Source organism: Neovison vison, chromosome 1 (assembly GCF_020171115.1).
Source record: "Neovison vison isolate M4711 chromosome 1, ASM_NN_V1, whole genome shotgun sequence".
Lineage (NCBI taxonomy): Eukaryota > Metazoa > Chordata > Mammalia > Carnivora > Mustelidae > Neogale > Neogale vison.
The window spans coordinates 38,539,453-38,561,807 of NC_058091.1; the positions used below are offsets into that span (position 1 = coordinate 38,539,453).

A 22,355-nucleotide genomic window follows, 5' to 3' on the forward strand; every position below is an offset into this window, starting at 1 on the left:
AAAACTTCTGAAGAAGTATTTCCTTTCTGATTACTGCTTTGCTTAGTACTAAAGGATTTTATTTTCTTTTTACCTCTTGTGTGACACTGTTGGAGAGGAGGGTAGATTTTCCTCTTACTCATGTTAGGGTTATGACCCTACAGTGACTCAGCTTAATGTGAGCATTGCTATTATAATCATTCCTTCCTTGGCCTGGCTTCTGGTTTTAATTACTGTCTTTCTTGCTTCCGAATATCAAATATCAAAATCAGAACTTAAGATTGTGGAGGTTTTTTTGTTTATTTCAATTGACAACTATACTACATAAAGGGGTTCAAGAAGTCCTTTTCTTTCTGATTTTTAGCTTTCTCTTAATTTGGAGCCTGGTAACTCCTCACTATTTTGTCAATTATTTATTTCTCTTAAATAACAAAATATTTTTTTTGTCAAGTATTTTGAATTGGTTTGGTAGGAATAATGCTCAGAATAGCTTGTCATATTGCAAAAAAATGGAATTTCAATAGAAACTCTTATATCTTGGGGTGCCTGGGGGACTCATTCATTAAGCATCTGTCTTTGACTCAGGTCATGACCCCAGGGTCCTGGGATTGAACCCTGAATTGGGCTTCCCGCTCAGTGGGAAGACTGCTTCTCCCTCTCCCACTCCCCTTGCTTGTGTTCCCTCTCTCACTGTGTCTTTCTCTACCAAATAATAAAATAAAATAAAATAGAAAAAGAAAATCCTATATCTCTGAGTATGAATAAAATATATTCAGATGCTCTGAAAGATAGTTGAGCAGTATTTTATAATTTCAAGCATGGTTATAATCTGAGACCAAACAATTTCATGTGGAAATACACAGGATAATTTACACATATAATATGTTGTACAGTAATATACAACATAATCTACTGTTATATTTATAGTTGCACTGTTTGTTAGAACAAAAATGTTGAGATAATCCAGTCTTTGACTCTGTAGTACACATATTGCAGGGATCATATATGGAGAGGTAAATCAACACATAATTCTTGTAATATTCACAGAATGGTATATTACACAGCACTGAAAATGAATGGACTATTTATGCATTAAGAAAAATGGATAAATTCCAGAAATATAATGGTTTTGATTGAAGCAAATCTGAAAAGTTTGAGTGAGGGGACATTTTTATAAAACTCATTAAAAGTAGAATGCTGATATTAATAAAATTCAAAATATTGGTTACTTTTGAAAATAAAAGACATAAACATGGGAGAAACACATGGGTAGCTTCAAATATTGGTAATGAATATTCTAAATTTGAGTTTATGTAGTGTTTGCAAAGTTTTTCAATTTATTTTCATATTTTATAACTAGCACATGTATTTATAACTTATTATATATGACTTTAACACAAACAGACATGATTTTGTAAATATCCATAATTGCTTGATTTGTACTAAAAACTGTTTGAAATTGTAGAGTATTATTGCCTCTCCAAGGCATCAAATAATTGAACATTTAATGTAGTGATTTTATAATCAGGACTTCAAAAAACTCTAATAGAATCTTATTCCTCTTAACCTAAAGATATGACTGTGTTATCACACTGTTTTGGACTGGAGTTCCAATCTATTCTCTAATCAGTTTGGTTGTTATCCATTTCTCTATTCAGATATCTACATTTATAAAATATATTCTACATTAGTCTGGGAACTTTAATCTGATTATTTCAAGTATGGTCACACAGAGAAAGGAGAAAAGAGATATGATAACCATCTCTTTAAACTATGGCTTATCATATCAATTTATTCCATGTATTTCAAGCAAATCACTTTTGTAGGATATATTATCTATGTCAGTTAACTAGAATGAACATGTTAATAAAATGGCCTTTCAGATTCTACTTACGTTACTGCTACATAAATGTGGTTGTTGAAATTTATAGAGTTTAACTTTGTTAATATAAGCTGGTGGTTTGCCTACCATAATAGGCAATATATTAGAATGTCTCCATGCAAGTAAATGCAAAACATCTTGAAGATTTTGTCCACCATAAGGGCACAACAGCAGTTCAGATCATAATTGTGCCGCCATTCACCCTAATTCACTTCAATCAGAGAATTAAGGAGACAGGCAGAGTCAGGGTTTTTTCCCTTGACTTTTACAAAGAATTATTTTAAATATTTTAGAAACAGAAGAGTAGAATCCACCTCAAAAAAATATGTCTTTTGTTATATCATTTCACTTCCATTGTATGTTTTCTTACCCTTTGAAAAGAATCACTGCATTATAATTTTCTTTTCTAAAGGAGAGAGTTTGATTTTTGGGAACCTGGGTGGCTCAGTTGGTTAAGCAATGCTTTCAACTCAGGCCAAGATCCTGAAGACCCAGGACCGAGTCCCTCATTGTGCTCCCTGCTTGGTGGGGAGTCTGCTTTTCCCTCTGACCCTCCCCCCTCTCATGCTTTCTCTCTTCAACTCATTCTCTCTCAGATAAATAAATACAATCTTTAAAAAAAAAAAAAAAAGGAGGTGTTTTTATGTGGGTTTTTTTGTCGTTGTTTTGTTTTGTTTTGCTTTTAGAACTTGCCTCAAGATGAGGGATAGAAAAGGCACAAAGTGTTCAGATTTTCAAACATAAAGTAGTTTTAAAATTGCATTTGTCTCTCTGATGGAGGCATAATTCTCCATGGGATATATGGATCATATATTCTTTACCCATTCATCTGTCAAAGGGCATCTTGGTTCTTTCCACAGTTTGGTGACTGTGGCCATTGCTGCTATGAACATTGGGGTACAGATGGCCCTCTGTTCACTACATCTGTATCTTTGGGGTAAATACCCAGTAGTGCAATTGCAGGATCTTAGGGTAGCTCTATTCTTAATTTCTTAAAGAATCTCCACACTGTTTTCCAAAGTGGCTGCACCAACTTGCATTCCCACCAATAGTGTAATTGGGTTCTCCTTTCTCCACATCCTCTCCAACACAATTGTTGTTTACTGTCTTGTTGATTTTGGCCATTCTAACTGGTGTAAGGTGATACCTCAATGTGGTTTTGATTTGAATCTCCCTAATGGCTAATGATGAATGATGAACATTTTTTTCATGTGTCTGTTAGCCATTTGTATGTCTTCTTTAGAGAAGAGTCTGTTCATGTCTCCTGCCCATTTTTTGACATAATTATCTATTTTCTGTGTGTTGAGTTTGAGGAGTTCTTTATAGATCTTGGATATCAGCCCTTGTCTGTAGTGTCATTTGCGAATATCTTCTCCCATTCTGTAGGTTGCCTCTTTGTTTTGTTGACTGTTTCCTTTGCTGTGCAGAAGCTTTTGATCTTGATGAAGTCCCAAGAGTTAATTTTTCCTTTGCCTTTGGAGACATGTCTTGAAAGAAGTTGCTGTGGCCAATGTCAAAGAGGTTACTGCCTATGTTCTGTTCTGGGATTTTGATAGATTCCTGCCTCATGTTGAGGTCTTTCATCCATTTTGAGTTTATCTTTGTGTATGGTGTGAGAGAATGGTTGAATTATATTCTTCTGTACATAGCTGTCTAATTTTCCTAGCACCATTTATCGAATACCCAACTTTTCTATCAACATGGACAGGACTGGAGGAGATTATGCTGAGTGAAATAAGTCAAGCAAAGAGAGTCAATTATCATATGGTTTCACTTATTTGTGGAGCATAAGGGATAACACAGAGGACATTGGGAGAAGGATAGGAAAAGTGAGTTGGGGGAAATCGGAGGGGGAGATAAACCGTGAACACTGAGAAATAAACTGAGGGTTTGGGAGGGGAGGGGGGTGGGGGGTTGGGTGAGCCTAGTGGTAGGTATTAAGGAGGACACATATTGTATGGAGCACTGGGTGTGGTGGATAAACAATGAATCTTGGAACACTGGGGAAAAAAAAAAGAAATCACTAACTAATAAAAAAAAAATTGCATTGTCTCATAGAAAATAATTGGTGACCTTGGTTACCTTTCTCAGTGTATAAATATATCCTCAGTACCACAATAAACCCCCTAAATTTCATAGACTTTTATTTATTCTTTTCCTATCTGTATTTCTATATAAGTTGTAACATGTGTTATGTTTGTACAAATCAATTAAATCATATCTGAGATGACTGGAAAGCAAACAAACAAACAAGTAAAAAGGTAATATAGAACATTCTCTTGTCATGATTTCTGTCAAACTAAAACCTCACTCAATACTATGAGAAGTATTGACCATTTTGCAGGCATCCCATTATTTTTGGTAGCCAATTCCCTTTTGGGAGTGAACAAATCTCCTAAAATGGACCCCCTAAATTGAATTGGTGCAGGGTACCTAAATCTCTTGGCTGTCTTTGAAAACAGGTCTCCAGTGTAGCACAGCAATGTTGCTGTATCACCAATTGAAAAATTCCAATTTACTTTCCTCTTTAGATCTGCACAAAGAATGAGTCCACATCAAATTGTTATGATCAAGAAAGATATTGCTTGTAACAGTCTTTCCTAGTTTAAAAATGACTTTGCTGGGGTTGAAAAGTAGTATACACCTCAATAATAAAAGAACTAGGAGGGACTGAAATGACTCAGAATGAATTGTGTAAGACTTCAGTTATAGCTGATGAAAGTAAGTTAACAAAAGAAAGATAGTAAATAAATATAAAGAATTGTGTATGTGTGTGTGGATTTGGGAAGAGAAATATAAATGTTAGTGCATATGCCTAGCTTTTCAAAAAACTCCATCAGTGAGAATATATTTCTTTTTTGGCAACCTTATTTTAAAAACACATGAAGATGAAGATTCTGTGTGACAAGTAAAAATTCACTATATTCTGTGGAAATCACACAAAGTCTGGGATTTGAGCAGGTCTGTTTACTGAAACACTGCAGATTTTTTGATAATCATTTGAATATCTAAATTTGGAAACAACTCTTTCTAATTAAAAAAGTCAAGCCTAGTTCATCTAATTAAAAATATTGTTCATTTAGGGACTTGGTCCTTCCTGAACATTTTCTCTAGCATAATTAAACAGAAAATTCATGTGTTGTTTTTTTTTCCTTTAGGGTTGACCAAGAAATCTTTAATATTTCCCTCAACTCAACTAAACTTTAGTTCAGCTTCTTCCTGACTATAGGTCCATGGACTCCATTTTCTTAGAGCATTTCTTTAGACACTAGCAATTGTAAACATTTTCTCTACTTTTTTGAGATGTTAGTTCTCCTGTAGCTCAAGGATGTGATTTTCAAAAACTTGGGAGACATGCTTTTGAAATCCAATCACTAAGAAAAGTAGTGTCACCTTCTCCCAGTCTCTGTGGGAAGGCAGTTGCCCAACTTCTCTGGTATGTACAGATTAGCAAACAGAAAAGGCCTAATCACATTGGCCAAGCTTCCGCCCCAAAGTCCTTCAATATTTTACATTAGCTTGCTCCAGTGTTTAAAAATCCTTTCTTGGGGTGCCTGGGTGTTTTAGTCAGTTAAAATCTGACTTGATTTGGGCTCAGTTCATGATCTCAGGACCTCAGGGTCATGGGGTGGAATACCAAGCCTCTGCTCAGTACGGAGGCTGTCCATCGTCTGTCTGTCTGTCTGTCCCCTGCCGCTTGCTTTCTCTCTGTCTTCAAAATAAATAAATCTTTAAAAAAAATTCCTTTAAATTCTTTCTTTTGTTTCAGCAGTGCTGAGTTCAATCTGTCCTATTGGAATAATCTTGAATTCCATTGCAATTGTCTTGAATAAAACCCTGATTACTACTTTAAATAAGAGTGTCTGTTGCATTTTTTTTTCTGACAGTTAATAGATATTAAGTGTAAATATTCACATAAGAAAACATATTTTAAGGAATGAAGATTAAAATATCCTTACATTGTGTATTGCTTCTTACAAACAGTATTATTTCTATAACATTTTTAAATGTTGCAAAAAGCTTCCAAAGACATTACTTAACTTAATTTTCACAATACTTCAGTAAGATTGATAATAACAGTATCATTGGGCTAACTTTTAGACATATGAAACTTGAATTAGTTGTCCTGCCTGAAATTATAGCACAAAAGAGCCCTCTGGAGTTTCACTAGAAGTGAGCATTTCTTGGGTCCCCTACCTATTCTTCTTATATCCACAATCTCCAGGTTCCACGTCATAGTTATGGTTAATGCACCATTCACATAATTGTTGAGTCACACAGATTTCTATCACCACAAGAACATGGTAAAATTATAATTTCACTGAAGTTCTTTGACTTCAGTTACTCTGTTTTATACCATACCTTAAAAAGCCACATTATTTTATTTCCATGTAGATTTATGTTATCTATATGTTAATCCATTTTGACAAAGACTAAACTATGAAGTATATTTGCTTCTTATATGGAGTCCAGAAACTGACGCAATTTTTAAACACAACAGGCAATCAATATTGTTGAGTGGATATATTAATGAAGTCAGACTTTTGAGAAATTGTATCTGTATTTTTAGAATGTTCAGGACAAGGTTCGCACACTATTGATAACCAAAAGCCAATAAATATTGGTTCAGGAGAAAAATGATGATTGTTCAATTCCATGTTACCAAGTTTTGAGTGTAGCATCCATACAGTAAAATATTCCCTAAAAGAATCTACTTCCTTACTTTTATGGTGTTTTTTGTTTTTTTTTTTTAAACAGCCTATTTGTTAACCCTATATGCCAATCATCATGAATGAGTTCAGAAGGGATACTCTAAGGTGCTGTAGTCAGGGAGAACAATTAAATTAATTACACAAGAAACACTGTGACATTCACATTTATGAGAAAAGTGAGCCCAAGAAGAATTAATATGTGCAGAGTATCTTTTCATTTAGTTTGTGATATTTTTATGAATGTGAAACTAAGAGAAATGAAGATCACTAATCTAATCCATAGAAGTTCTTGGGTACTAACATAGGCTTCATTGATCCCAGTATCTAACCTCATTCAACTGTCTAGATATTTTCCTCATTTTGCCTTAAACCCAAACCACAATTTACCCTTTACACACACACACACAGTTTAAATCCTCCAACCAGTTACGTCACTGAGGCAGAGAAAAATTATATACAAACAGGACACTCAGAAAATAAAAGCAGGTTGTGGATATCTGAAGTACTCAAAATGGGAAAAATGAATATACACTGAATACATGCACATACATGCATACTTTTCCATGTTTATATTAAAGGAAAATCTCTATTATTTTCTTTTATACTACATACAACTCTACTATGACAATAGTTCACTTCTGGTCACTGAATGTGTTAGTTTTTCTCACACCAGGCAATTCTGCAACAACAGCTGGGTGTCCTACAATTTGACTCAATTCTGATGTTGTCTACCTACAGATTGCATTGGATCTCATAGATTAAAAACTCAGTCCCAGGAGACTCCCCTGCCAGCCATTTCAGATGCCAATAGCAAGTCCAGGTTGCCATCTGTGCTTCTGATCAACCAGCTATAAATCAGAAGTTATTCATGACTCCCTCCTAAGGTTCAATTAATTTGCTAGACTGGCTCACATAACTAAAGAAAACATTCATTTAATAGATTACCAGTTTATTAAAAAAGGATATATATCGCTATCAGCCAGATAGAAGAGATGCATAATGCAGAGTATAGGAAGGATTGTGGAGCTTCTGTGCAATAAGAACATATCACTTCTCTTGCATTTGTACATGCTCATCAACCTGGAAGATCTCCAATTCCCATCATTTTAAGTTTTTACGGAGGCTGCATTACATAGGCATGATTGATTAAATCACCGGCCATTGGTGATTGAACTCAATCTCTAGCATCTCTCCTCTCCCTGGAGGGTGGGGCTCAAATCTCCAACTCTCTGGTAAAGATTGGTTTCCCTGGCAACCAACCCTCATCTTGATGTTATCTAGGGGCTTTCCAAAAGTCACTTCCTAAACTTAAACTGAGGTGTGGTTGAAAAGATCTCCTGGTGAATGACAAAAGTCACTCCTGTCACTGAAAACATTCCAAGAGTTTTAGGAGTTTGGTTCCAAAACCCAGGGACAAAAACTTTGGGCCAGGTCTGCATTTCCCAAGGCAGAAACACCATCATCTAAGTCATTTAAGCATTCCCTATTATACCACATACGTACAATACATATGTATATTGTGTGGGATATGTCTATGATTTTTCCTATAATATATATTAGTAATTCTTCAAAAATAGTTATTTTCTTCAAAAGATACAGATATTATAGACTTCAACTTGAGAAAATCCTATCTAATAAATAAAATAAAACAAAATAAAATTTACATAAGAACATGTAGGACAAAACAAAACAAACAAAAAACTGATTAACAACCTCTGATACAGTCTGTTCAACTTCCTGATAAAATTTACACTGAAGAAGAAACTCAAATTATTATTTTTTATGAGAATATTTGAAGGAGGTTGTCAAAGTAATTCTTTTATGCCAAAATTTTGGGAGCATCCCCAGTTTTTTTTTTTTTTTTTAAAGATTTTATTTATTTATTTGAGAGAGGTAGACAGTGAGAGAGAGCATGAGCGAGGAGAAGGTCAGAGAGCGAAGCAGACTTCCTGTGGAGCTGGGAGCCTGATGTGGGACTCGATCCCGGGACTCTAGGATCACGCCCTGAGCCGGAGGCAGTCGTCCAACCAACTGCGCCACCCAGGCGTCCTGGGAGCATCCCCAGTTTTAAGCTAAGTGCTTAAACACACCAAAAGCCAGTACTAGTGAAAATGTCAAAACAAACTCCCTCACTGTAGGAAGAAAGGAAGAAAGGTCTCATTGACTGGCTTTATTTCCCTTTGTCTTCTTGTAATGGTCTAGCTGTTGGTTAAGGTCTGTGGTTTATTATGGTTATCGGAGACAGAATAAAATAGAAGCAGATTGTGAAATATTGTAAAGGGACAATCATAAAAGCAGTAAAATTTTCTAATATCCTACCAGAAAGACTAGATTTTTTCTTGCTGTTCTTGACCACATAACCTTTAGAGAGAGAATGTCTAGTAATGGCAGCATTTTCCTTTAGTAATAAGATAATATATGATATCTATCACTTACAAATACACACACACACACACACACACAAAAGAGGATGTTTTCCTGATGTTTCAAAGAAAGAAAATAGTGCCATAAATTAGTTCCTATTAAAAAAACAAAACAAAACAAAACAGAAAAACAAACAAACAAACATGAAAATGTTTCAGTATAAGACCACACAGCGGCAGAGAGAATGAGGAATTGAAAGTTTTATGGAGAGACTATTATAAAAGTAAAGTAGGAGAAAATCTAAAGAGCAGCAGAGATGGAAAAAGACTTGGATGAGACATTGAACTCTTGCAAGGAAACTAGAACAGCAAGGGCAGAATCAAAATCTGCAAGTGAGGTGATTAAAAAAATTAATTGTTCAGGAAAATTGAATTAATAATCTGGAGGAGAATGTTTTTAAAAAATCCATTAGTCTACGAAAATGAAAAAGAAATGATCGATGACAGTGAACATGATTGATGTCAATGACATACACACTGTGGAGGTTTCACTTGCAGAAATCTGGTGTCCTTAAAAAATGGTGCAAATAAATATAAGAAAGAAGGCATAAACTGAGTATAAATCATAACACATGATTTCAATTTGGTAATAAGGATACAGAGTGTGTGTGCATGCATAAATATATATCTCATGAATATGTACACATTTGTGAGGGATTGTGTGTGACACCAAGTAGTTTTCTTTGGTTGGAGGGAGGTATTATTTTCAAAAATAGTTTTTCATTTTCCTATTTGTAACAATAAGCAGATACTTATTATAAAAACATTAAATAAAATGTTGATGAAATTGAAAAACATGAATTAAATCACCCAGAGTGAGCAAAATTAAGAAAGCACTACCCAGTAAGAATTGTTGCTTTAATAAGATCTGTTTTTCTAGATGTGTCCATGTTACTACTTTACTATACCTGTGTTTCTATTATTCTAACCGGCAAACTATATCATCACAGAAGGGTGCAAATAATTCAGCAAGACCATTTCATTCTATTCATATGACTGTCTGTACATTCTTTTGTTAAATCTGCTGATTTTTCCCAGAGGGAACCCTTACACCCTACAAAGTCATAAAGTTGAAATGAATAAAGGTAGCAAAGTGCTAAGTAATTCTGAAATAATTCATTTTCTGTTACTGTGGGACAGAATGGAATAGGAAGGGGTGGGACAGAACGTCCAATGTAGGATGATGAAGTTATTAAGAGGTTTCTTGTCTGCTTACATTTCAACAGAACTGTTCTTTCTATATATACTGGATAGGTAAATAGAAAGATAGATGATAGATGATGGATAGGTAGACTTTTGTACAGAGGTAAGTTTATCTATCAATACACACACATACACACACACATGCTGATAACTACAAAGTAAAATCATTGGTCATTCTTGCTTTTAGGTTAGTTACTTTATGAAATAATTACCCAATTGAGACCAAATTAAGTGATACTGAGACTGGAGAATAGGAATGGAAAACAATAAAAATATGAATGAATGGAAAACATATGGTAGTATAGTCTGAACTTCTGTATGCTAGTATAGTTCTGAACTTGATACTCAAAGAGCTATCTGTACCTTGGCATTCAGTGTCTTTCTATTCTATTGTTGAGAATACATATGATTAAGATGATTTCTATCATCTGGGGTCCTTGAATAACATAGACTTTTTAAGGCATCCACATAATTCACCATACAATGATCTGAACTGATTTTAAAACATCCATCAAAAAGCTTAAATGGCATTTCTGGGCCATGTTATGGACCTTTTTACTTATTGCCTATATGTAAATTTCTTGTTTTGAAAGACAGTAGCATTTTATATGGTTTTTGCCATCTGAATGATAAGTGCAATTTTGTACAATAAAAAGGATTGCTTTGAGGCAGTTGAAATTTAATTAAATTCACTGAGCTTTGTGATTAAAAAAAAAATGCTATTCCTAAAACTAGAATGCACACAACACATTCCAACATTTTGGAACCAATATTAGACTTCTCTCTTACTTCATTACAAGTCATGACAGATGATTTAAAAAGAAAGCAACATGGAAAATGTATCAATTTTGACAATAGTTCAGAATTTATAGTTAGCATCAGTATTGTGGATTATTCAAATAAGTATGTGCTTCAATATTTACAACTAAAATGTATTTAAATTCTCAATTTAATACTACTCTTTTATATACTCTGGTCTTACACTTATCTCTATCAATTAAAAAAGTAAATATTTAAACATATGCTTCCCATTTAAGGTATACAAGAATTTTATATCTTCACTTGATTGTAAACTCTTGAAGTCCTAACAACATACCTTATATTTCTTTTTATTTTACTGGATGCTTATCATAGTATAATCACTTGGCATATCCTTGCTGATTAATTGACTGATTGCTGTCAAGTTCTCATTAATTATTCATCAAATTTCAACGGCATTTTTCCTCAAAAAGATCAAAGAGTTCTACAGCAAACTGCAAATTTATAGCATTTAGCAGTACAGAGTTGAAAATAGTAAATCCAGGGAGGATGTAGGAAAAAAATAATCAAAGGGATGAGGAAGGACAAATGATAAAATCAATTCAGCACATACTTACTGGTTACCTAATTTTATGCATTGGACTACATTTCAAAATCATTTTGTCATGAGAGATGATTTTAGTACACTGGTGGAAAAGTAGAAAAAGTCTTCTCTATTGCCCAGTCCTCATAGATTTTGTCTGGATCCGTGTAGGTATGCTTCCTTTTCAGCTTGAAGCCTTGTTTCAGTTTTTCAGATTTCTGTGCAATGGGTCAGAAACTCATGCTGCTGGTGCCAAACAGTTCAGATAGAGAGAAAATATATGCGGCCTGGGGTTAGGGGGAGCCTATAAGCCGGGAATCACTTGACTGCACAGAAGACCCTGAACCCTCATTATCCCACATTTTAGGCCAGGCATAAATGATTTGTATGCAGCATAGCTAAATTTCCAGTAAAGTCGCTCCACTCTCAAAATGCTATACAAATGTATGTGCTGGGAAAGGAAGGAATGAGGGAGAGGGAGGGCACATCTATTCCACTATGTAGTAATGGAAATTGCCTGCTCAGAGAAGTGTCCCTGCGGCATCCGGTCTGTCCTAGTGACTTATCTCGTGCTGCTGAGATAGCTCTCGCCTAAGTACTGGCACAAAGAGTGTGGGTAGAAAAGGAGCCTCCAGAGTCAACCATGAACAAGAACAAGAGAATTCAGAAGCCAATATCAAATTGTCAAACTAAACCTTCTGTAGTAATGGGGCACTACAGGAATCATTACATTCCATTTCTGGAACACTTTGTTCAGATGGTTTTGACAGCGTATGATACCGAGAAGCAGAGCATTGGAGCCCAACTACCAGCCCCTCTGCCCTTGGGTAGAAAGGCATTTATGGTACAGTTCGTGCAACACTGATACCACTCTTGCTCGTATTCCTGCGTGCTTTTATGACTGCACATTTTCCAGTGAGGGAAGGGCCTGGGAATATCATTTCCTATGGCAAATGGTTGACTGGTTTGTATTATAAACACGGTTTGGAGATTTTGGGTTGCTTTAAATACTTTAACATTTACTTGCAAGTGTTATTCTGAAACAGGTATGTTGTCTAATATAAAAATATATTTAGATAATTCCCAAATCCTCTTTACATTGATGCTATCTAAACCAACATAGAGATCACCTGATCATCTAATCACTAAAGAGATTATTATAGTCCTAATTGATTTTATAAGTTGTATTTACCATTTAATTTATAATTTATCTTGCCTGTTTACATTATTTAGTTTCAAGAATACTGATCTTTGATATGCATTAGGTATTTCAAATAATAAGCTATTTGTTGCAATAATGTTCTTTCCCTTCCTTTTAAGTCCATAAACACATATCTATATTTGCTCTCTCTTTTACTACCTTTTAGCTCTTTCCTTGCACTTTTATTCCATGTTTTCTTTGAGAACAAAAGTTGTTTATTATTATTATTATTCCATATGGTAATAGGAAATGAATACTTAGAAGTTCGAAGAGTCGTCAAGTGGAAAAACATTTCAGGGAGAGTTTTCTACCAAAGATTCTGTTCTGTCCTATAGTAACATTTCTGGCTGATGCATTTGTTTTTGTATTAGATTACACCCATAAAAAAGGAACACATCAGAAGAGTGTTATAAAGTTTCATACTCAGCCTCTCATTCTATTTCATCACAAGGCATGGAGACAATTCAGAGTATAATAAAGAAACACTGGGGAAAACAGCTTGGTGAATGTATACAATTGTTTCATTTACAACTCACTCATCTAATTGTCTCCTATGGTCTGCTTATTATTGTTTAAAGAACAGAAACTAAAATGAAGAAATTGAAGTCTTTGTCACACCTATATTTGTGAAAGTTTGAACATAGATTTTTTTTTTTTAAGATTTTATTTATTTATTTGAGAGAGAGACAGTGAGAAAGAGCATGAGAGAGGAGAAGGTCAGAGGGAGAAGCAGACTCCCCATAGAGCAGGGAGCCTGATGCGGGACTCGATCCCGGGACTCCGGGATCATGACCTGAGCCGAAGGCAGTCGTCCAGCCAACTGAGCCACCCAGGTGTCCCTTGAACATAGATTTTAAAGCAGAACCTGTAAGGGCCAGTTCGCACATTTGAGTTACAGTTAAATCTTAACTCCCAAGATGAAGGGTCAATGAAGTCCTAGATAGTGAATTTTATGAAGTGGCTATTTACTTGTTGATTCTGCAAGACTCCCACCCTCCCCGTGTCACCCTCACAAACACAGATCATCCACCAGGACTGCTTTAAACCCATTACAAGTGTGTTTACAACAAATGTGAGCATAGTTGTAGATTGCTGCGTGATTTAAAAAGCAACAAAAATTATTGGTAAAAGTAGCAGAATCAGTGGAATTATAAGGGGAAAACAGATAAGGAAAAATATTCTTGTTTTTCCAAGTCTAAAATTTAAAAATTGAGTAAACTATCTTTTTTTTTTTTTTTAAGACTTTATATACTTGACAGAAAGAGAGATTACAAGTAGGCAGAGAGAAGGGAAGCAGGCTCCCTGCTAAGCAGAGCGCCCAATGTAGGGCTTAATCCCAGGACCCTGACATCATGACCTGTGCCAAAGGCAGAGGCTTAACCCACTGAACCACCCAGGCGCCCCTTGAGTAAGCTCTCTTATTAGGCGTCCTACAGTTCTATATTCTGTGTCCATGAGACACATTCGTATGGAATGTACTGATGAAAATACAATTGCTATACTGTTTGCAAACTGGGAGTTTTTAATTAGCAGTTGAAAGCTACAAGTCAAAAATGGCAAGAGGAGGGGCACCTTGGTGGCTCAGTGGGATAAAGTCTCTGCCTTCGGCTCAGGTCCTGATCCCAGAGTCCTGGGATCAAGCCCCGCATCTGGCTCTCTGCTCAGCGGGGAGCCTGATTCCCTCTCTCTCTGTCTCTGCCTGCCTCTCTGCTCACTTGTGATCTCTCTGTCAAATAAATAAATAAATAAATAAAAATGGCAAGAGGAGTTTTAACACTGATGTTTAGCCCAGTAGCCAATCCCATCTCTACAAAAACAAATAATAGAAGGAAAAACCGAACATAGTCAAATAGTCATCAAACAATATTCATAGAATATGCCACCTAGGAAAAACAAACAAAAATGCTTCTTCCTTTTCGCTATGAAAATTGTTCTTTACAATTCCTTGACAAAAACACTGGATGTGGAAAATAGTGAGTGTTTTGTGCCTGTGTACAAAATATCTTCAAGATTTTTGATGACTTGCATTTAATAAATTTAAATATTTACAAAATATTTTTACTACATTAATATTTTATTACCTTAACATGAAAATAAGAGTATACTAAGGAGATAAGCCAGTTAAGGTAAAAGAAACCAAATAGTTTATGCACAGAGAGACTGGACTTCAAGCTTCATGTAATCATAATACCTAGATGGGGTATCATCAAAAATGCCTGATTCGTCAGAATTATTCCACCGAGGTGGAGGCCGCTGTCAACCGTCTGGTCAACATGCATCTGATGGCCTCCTACACCTACCTCTCTCTGGGCTTCTATTTCGACCGTGACGATGTGGCTCTGGAAGGTGTGGGGCACTTCTCCCGCGAGTTGGCAGAGGAGAAGCGCGAGGGGGCCAAGCGTCTCTAGAAGATGCAATACCAGCGCGGCGGCCGCGCCCTCTTCCAGGACGTCCAGAAGCCGTCCCACGATGAGTGGGGGGAAACCCTGGACGCCATGGAAGCTGCCCTGGTTCTGGAGAAGAGCCTGAACCAGGCCCTTCTGGAGCTGCACGCCCTGGGTTCTGCCCGCACAGACCCCCATCTCTGTGACTTTCTGGAGAACCACTACCTGGATGAGGAGGTGAAACTCATCAAGAAGAAGGGCGACCCCCTGACGAACCTCTGCAGGCTGGCCGGCCCCTAGGCTGGGCTGGGCGAGTATCTCTTCGAGAGGCGCACCCTCCAGCACCACTAGGAGCTCCGGAGACCAGCAGCATCCTTTGAGGGGGCCTCGCTGACCTCCGTGCCTCAGCCTCTCCCTGCAGCCAGAGGCAGCTTTGTAACCACCCTGGAGCCCTCTCCCAAGCCCTGGACCAAATGAAAACAAGAAAGCTTTTTGCAGAAAAAAAAAAAAATCTCTCGACATGGTGTAAGCCCCCTGTGCCAGTCTCCCGAGACAGAGTTAGTGTTTCAGAACCTGAAAGCAGCTTGTTAGTCAAAATTCACACAATGGCTTCAATACAAAGTGAAACATATTGTGACACCACAATCTCAGACCAATACACGGAAGAGATGGAAATTTCTCTCTATCCGTGATTTTGACAGTGTTAGAAGGAGGACAAAGCAGGGAACAGCAGGCTCATCCCACTTAGTGCTGAGCTCTATGGAAAAGCAGCACGTGTAACCTTAATTTCTTTAAGCCAGTAGTAAAGGCTGAGAACTAGTCCACATCTGGCATTTTCCCCCATCTCTTAAGATTTAAATTCTATTTTATTATCAATGACAAGAGGGCTAATATATATCTTGAAAATGTGATCAAATATATTGAAATGTGTGTACTTATATTATGTCTTTTTAATTTTCAAAAATGCATGCTCATTGTAAAGAGTTTAGAATATGTAATAATATGTAATAATAAAAATTAAAATATGTAATAAAATTACCTTATGTAGAAAATTGCTGTAACTGCTTTCATATATATTTTCCAGTTTTTAAATTTTTATTTTTAAAATTCTAATTGAGTTTTTTATACAATATATTAAGATTAAGTAGACTTGATATAGAATTGTATCCTTATTTTTAATTTAACTGCAAATTGTAAGCACTGTGAGATGTCGTTATATACTATCTAAAAACCTATGCTTATTCGCACCACATGTTCTACCTTAAAACTGTAGTAAAATATATTTAATCACTATCCAACCATTAGACATTTAGGTTGCTCAGAGGATTTTACTGTTATAAATATGTCATGATTTTCATCTTTGTATTAAATATTTGTCTGGATTTTTTATTAGTTCCATAGGATAGAGTTCTAGAAGAGAAATTACTGTACTAAAGGGTATGAACTTTTTACAGACCTTTCTGTATGTATTGACAAATTGCTTTCCAGAAAGGTTGTACCAGGTTATACTCTCACTAGTAGAGTATATTGATAAGTCTTGCAGTGCACACATACTAGATAGAACTTTAAAAATCTTTACTTACTTGTTATTTAACAGTAGTAACTGCTATTATAATTTGAAATTTTGTAATTAATAGAAAGATTGAAATATTTTTCATGGGTCTAAATATAATTTGTATTTCTTTTTTCTGAATATTTTCATGTCATGTTTAAGCTTTTCTACTGTTGTTTAAGTGATTATTATTATTTGCTTTATAAGCTTGCCATTAAGGTTATTATTTTTTTAGTTTTTTTTTTAAATTATAACTCTTCTCTTTGTTCTTTAATTTTGTTTCTGATGGACTTCATCACATATATTGATATTTTGTTATTTTACTTTCCTCTCCATACTCAACATAGCTTTTATGATTAGAAAGTGTCTTCTGACTTGGTAATGAGACAATTTTTAACCATCAATTTTTTTATACATTTGTCTCCTGTTATAAAAATTATGATAGATTGTTATTGTTATTCAACAATATAAAACACCAGATTTAAATTATTTTATATTCACACTCAATTATTTATTATATAACATGTAGCACTTTTTAAGGTATGACTAACAGTTCATTTAAGTTTCCAGAGAAATTTAAACCTATTGTAATGCAGTGTTTGAGACCTGTCAGAATTCCTTTAACCTGTCAGAAGTTTTGATATGCTATAGCAATATTGATACATTTTAAAAGAAAATATAGCACCATATTCCCAGAATCAGCGTCTTTCATATAAAAGAGTGGGAAAGAGTCATCATATCAAGATTGTATTTTATTCTGTGGGTTTTCATTGCAGTACAAATTTGTTTCACTGCTGTGATTTTCATCACATATTTTTCTGAGGTTATTTTATCCATTTCGGATTTGTATGGCTTTCTTCTGATATTTAATAAAATGATTCTAGAATGGTATGGGTGATTATCCTTGAAATGATCATCTAAATGATACCAATGATTGGCCATTACTTTATAAAGAACTCGAACATCCACTCACTCTATAATTTGATCCTTACAACAACAGCCCTGTGAAATTGGCATTTTACAACTATTCATTTTTTTTATTCCTACTGATGAGAAAAATAAGGCTCAGAGATGCTGAGCAACTTTCCTAAAATCATATAGTTAAGGGTGACAGAACTGGAATTTGAAATGGTTCTTCTCAGTTCAGATCCCATATTTTCTATTATAATCGCTTCTTAGTTCCCAATTATCAATCTTTCTTTTCTCAACAAAAGGACATTTGAATGGAGTTTTCATCATTGTGGAGTGAGTCAACACTCTACATATTAAAATAATAACTGCTTTAGAAGTAAACGGCTATGGTAAACTACGTACACATTTTCACATTTGTGTATTCCAAAATATCATCATAATTTCTTTAGAAATAAATTAAAAGAAAAAATCTTGATCTGTTTTAGAGCAATTTTAGGCTATTAGCAAAACTGAGCAGAAATTACAGAATTCTGAGATGTCCCTTGGGCCACCATGTGCACAACTTCTTCCTCTCCCAGCATCCTCTTCCTGAGCGGTGCATTTGTTACAATTAATTAACTTTCACTGACATGTCATTATCACTACAAGTTTATAGCTAACCTTAGCTTTCACTTTTAGTGTTGTACATTCTACAGCTTATCACAAGTATATGATGACATGTACCAGCCATTATACTTTCATTCAGAGTTCTTTCACTGCTCTAAAAATTGGCTGTGCTCTGCTTATTTATCCCACCCCTACCACTTAGCAACAGGTATTCTTTTGATTCTCTTCATAGTTTTGTCTTTTCCAGAATGTCATAGAGTTAGAATCATACAATATGTAGACTTTTCAATTTGGCTTCATTCAGTAGTATCCTCAGTAGTATATCCTCACTTAAACAACACCCCCCCCCAATGTCTTTGCATGGCTTGATAGTTCATTTCCTTTTAGTGTTCTATAATATTCCATTCTCTGGATATACCACAGTTTATTCATTTATCTACTGAAGAACATTTTGGCTGTTTTCAAATTGTGAAAATTATGAATAAAGCTGCTAAAAACATCATGTGCAGTTTCTTGGGTGAGTATGTTTTCAACTCTTCTGTGTAAATAAATACCAAGAAGCATGATTACTAGATTATATGTTAGGAGTATGCTTAGCTTTGTAAGGATATACTCTCCTCAAAGAATATATTTATGCATAAAGATGCATGCAAACACATTTGAGGGGCAGTGATTTGGGGAAGTAAGCCTATACATAAATATTATAAGATGGGCTATTCAAGTTATAGCACATTACTCAGCTTAGTGTTAAATTACATAATTCATAGGTGGTAATGACCACTCAGTGAGGTATGTGTGATGATGATCATGATACTTCTACAACTTTTTAGATAAGAGGTTCTGCTTCTGAACCTGGATAGATGTTTGCATCATGTGATTTTTCTATACAGTAGATTATTTGTAGCCTACTCAAGGTGCTCTTAGTGACCTGGGGATGGATTAATTCGGTGTTCTTGAACAAAAATTTCCTTTGTAAATAAAACTCAGAAGTAGTTACTACCTAGAGGAGTTTTGTGTTATTTAAAACCAGCTAAGACAGGGAAATCATGAGAAATCAACAGGAATTTATTTCTGTAAGAGCTAGCAGGATGATCTGAATAACATACTTGTACCTACTAGGAAACTTCCAGTTTATTGAACACACCCATACTGAGCCATTCACAAAAATGAAATCACTTGTTATAATTTTAAGTTATAATTGATTTGGTGACTTACTCCCTTTACAAATGGTAAGCAGTCTGTGGGGAGATACTTTTCTCATAAACTTTCATGGCATTTAGGATTCTTCCCAGAACCAATGTATATTTGTGTGAATACATGCACACCAAGTATATACTGTTATCTCCAACTTCAATCCACGTCCGGGTTCTTGCTTGCCTTTCCTTAGTCCATATTTGTATGCCCCTCTTCCATGATGAAAACCCTGACTCCAGAGGTGGCTGGGTGGCTCCGTTGGTTAAGCATTTGACTTTTGATTTCAGCTCAGGTCAAGATCTCAGGCTCATGCAATGGAGCCCCATGTTGGGCTCTGCACTCAGCTTGGAGGCTGCTTCCATTCCTCTCTCTCCACTCCTCCCCCTAAACTCACTCTCTCTCTCTGATATAAAGAAAAAAATCTTAAAAAGAAAAGAAAAGAAAACTCTAGCTCCAAACACCAACATACTCACTCAGTCTGAAAATACATACAAAGACCTTCAAAACTGCTAGACTCACACTATCATGAAAACACAACCAACAATAAAAAAAAAAATCAAGATTTATTTGTAATTTCTTAAAGTGTATTGATTTATTTTTACTACCCAAGTATTATAATAGTAAAATCCATAGGAATAATGTACATCAAAACTCATTTGATACTGAATTTGTTTATGGTTAGGATATGCTTCTACTTAAATCTATTTACCTGAAACTGTGAAGCAGGATTTAAACATTCTGTATGCTGATCTTTGCTTTTCACTGGTCCAGGAGAATGGAATGGTAACTTTGTTTCCTTTTTGCGTGAATTGCTCTGCTGTTGCATACTCTGAATACTGTGTTGAGAAGATTTCTATAAACAGTCTAGAATTTAGTAGCAATTCTACTACACCATGAATACTGATGTTTGCCATGATGTGAAACCAGGGTCTGGAAGCTGTTTTATTTCTTGTTTATTTGCTAGAGAGTCACTTCTTCTTTCCTTGTGAATTCTTGTTTTCCATTAAAAGAGAGAGAGAAAAGAAAAAAATAAAATGAGAGACAGCTTGTGTTTTCTTATCAACTCTAAAGGTTGTTTGAGAATTGAATTATATAGTGTTTGTAAGTCAATTGAAAATTATAAATCATCTTAAATATATTATTATTGAGTTTGGAGCAGAAAAGACATGGATGTAGAGAATGTTTCTATCTTATTTTAAGATAAAATCATTGGTGCCTTATTTTTGGCACCTCTGCATGGTGGGAATTAAAGTCTACCTCAGAGACTAAAGTCTGTAATTTTAGAGTGTCTAAGAATAGCAGGATAAAAATTGACCGGAGGCTAGCTCCAACTGGCCCCTCCAATGAGCCTATGGGCTACTGGTGGGTCATGATCACAAAGCGTTCCAAAGCTCTGCCATGTTTCCTTTAAAGATTACCTCTGCTGGAATCCTAAGAACATCTGATCACAGCAGGAGGAAAACTTTAACTCTCTGCCTTTTACATTTCATCAGCCTGACTCATGACCTTCCCAGTCAAATAGGGAACCGTGATGAAGTCTATATTTCTGATTATATATTTCAACTTTCTTAGCATATTATACAAAATAAGCACCTGTCTCTGCAGTTTTCTTATTCAGAACCAGAGAACACTCACTGCCATGCAGTAATCCCTGGACACGGCTCTGTGGAATCAGGCTGCATTATGGCCTGTGTTTTTGGAGCAGTGAAGAACCAGGCAGCTCCCAGTGCCTGTCTTTCCTCCAGCCCTAATGCTGGTAATAAATTTGATTGAGCAGCAACAGCCCAGGGGAATCAAACACTGTTTCTCTTCTGCCATGAGGACTGATTTTTTAAATCACTCTGGAAAACCCCGCCATTCGTAGTCCCCTTACCCTCCATATTATGGCAAATAAAATGCCGAAGCTGAGTCATCCTGCCCGACAGAATATTGGATTCATGAACCTTACACTCATCAGGAAATACAGGAACCACAACAGTAGCTTACCAGTAAATATTTTATTTTATTTTTCTTTTTTCATCTATTTGTTGATAGGTCAAATGCAAAATACATTACAAAATAAAAAAACAAAACACAAAGTCACGTCCTTTGAATATTTGTCTGCCTCTTTCCTGGCATCAGATCGTTTATTCATTTATATTTGTATTTATTATTCATCAAAGCATTTGATATTTAAAACTTCATGTCAAAAGATGGAATGCAAATAGTTACTTCTGAAAAAAGAACACCAGAACTTTAAACTATTAAAATCTAAGTTAATGCGTATGGGTGTATTTTACAATACCATTTAATTCATTTATGTAACATTTTAATAACCATTATTAAACAGGTGTTTTCAAAGTAGCCGATTGCTGGAAATAAACTTTATATTTTGAAAAAATTTACATTTTGAAAAGTTTTATAAAAACTTTGAAATATTATGATAATCTAAAAGTCTTACAATAACGTCAATGCATATTTTAGAACCAAATCATCTTTTTTCAAGTTGATAGATATACATATACATGTATACATATAGATATATTTTTTCTTCAGATTAGTAAATTAAATAAATTTTTAGTCATTGCTTTTTTACTGAATGCTTACTAAAATATGCTGATGTGCAAGGTCAGGCCTCACTCTTTATGTTCTAAAGACAGCCTCAAACAAGAAAATAAAATAATAGACTGGATACTCATGTCTTTCCTTAAAAACATGCATTTTCAGTACAAATTTGGGAGAGGTGGATTTACTATATGGTTCTCCTTTGCTATAAATCTCTATTATTGGAGGGCATCTACTGATGCTATAAAATGCACTGCAATTGAAATAATGAAATGGATAAAAATGAAATTGAGAAAAATAATAATGATGAGGCTAGACCAGGGAGGTGATCAGAGAATAATCATATAATGATTTTATGAAATCTCAACCGTATAGGAAAATTAAGAATATAAACATCTGATGTAAAGGTCTAATTATTAGA

General features: G+C 35.1%; 1 pseudogene; it reads left to right on the plus strand.

The window, feature by feature from the left end:
* Window positions 1-14,937: 14,937 nt before the first annotated feature.
* LOC122917792 lies at window positions 14,938-15,638 on the plus strand (annotated as a pseudogene).
* Window positions 15,639-22,355: the final 6,717 nt, after the last annotated feature.